This window comes from Tupaia chinensis, unplaced genomic scaffold, assembly GCF_000334495.1.
Source record: "Tupaia chinensis unplaced genomic scaffold, TupChi_1.0 Scaffold000201_1, whole genome shotgun sequence".
NCBI classification, from domain to species: domain Eukaryota; kingdom Metazoa; phylum Chordata; class Mammalia; order Scandentia; family Tupaiidae; genus Tupaia; species Tupaia belangeri.
The window spans coordinates 898,552-899,259 of record NW_006159676.1 but is presented as its reverse complement, the minus strand read 5'-3'; the positions used below and the strand labels follow the sequence as shown (position 1 = coordinate 899,259).

General features: G+C 44.5%; 1 protein-coding gene across 1 annotated transcript in view; it reads left to right on the top strand.

Moving 5' to 3' along the window:
• The window catches only part of NCAN (neurocan), a 54,498-nt gene that overhangs the window by 6,336 nt on the left and 47,454 nt on the right, over nt 1-708 (top strand).

The following is a 708-nucleotide window of genomic DNA, read 5'->3' as shown; positions in this document are numbered from 1 at the left end:
TTAAAAAAAAAAAAGAATATTTATTTGGGAGCCAGGAGATGATGTGGTGGTTAAGGCACTAGACTCCTCCAGGGCCGACCATGGGTTGAGTCCTGGACCTGGTGACTTGCTTTTTCTCTCTCTCTGGTCAAATATTAAAATATAAATAAATAAATAAATAAAATAGATAAGTAAGTACAGCAAGGTATTTTAACTCTGTTTACTATTTTTTTAAACATTTATCTTTATTTACTTAGACAGCATTTTTTCTTTTTCTTTTTTTTTGGAGAGGTTTTCACTATAGAGCGTGTGCGCATACCCGACAGAGAAGAGACAGAGAGACAGAAAGCGAGAAATCACTCCTCAGGGGGGATGGCCACGCCACAATCCCTTCTCCTCCATTCTCCTCTTGGAATCTTGGGCACGCACGCACATGCACCCGGCCTGAGTTTTAAGCCACCGAGTCTGGGACGCGAACCACGGTCGACTACGTGGGAGTCCAACGACATAGCCATGACGGTAACTGCTGGTTCCCAACTCTGTTTACTATTACCAGAGAGAGAGAGAGGGATTGTGAGAAAGCAAGTTACCAGGTCTGGGACTCCAACCACAATCGGCCATGTGGGAGTCCAGTGCCTTAACCTCCATGCCACCTGCTGGTCCCTGGCCCTTTTTTTTTTTATTAAGGTTGCTAGACTGTGAATGCACTCACCAGAGAGACAGAGAGAC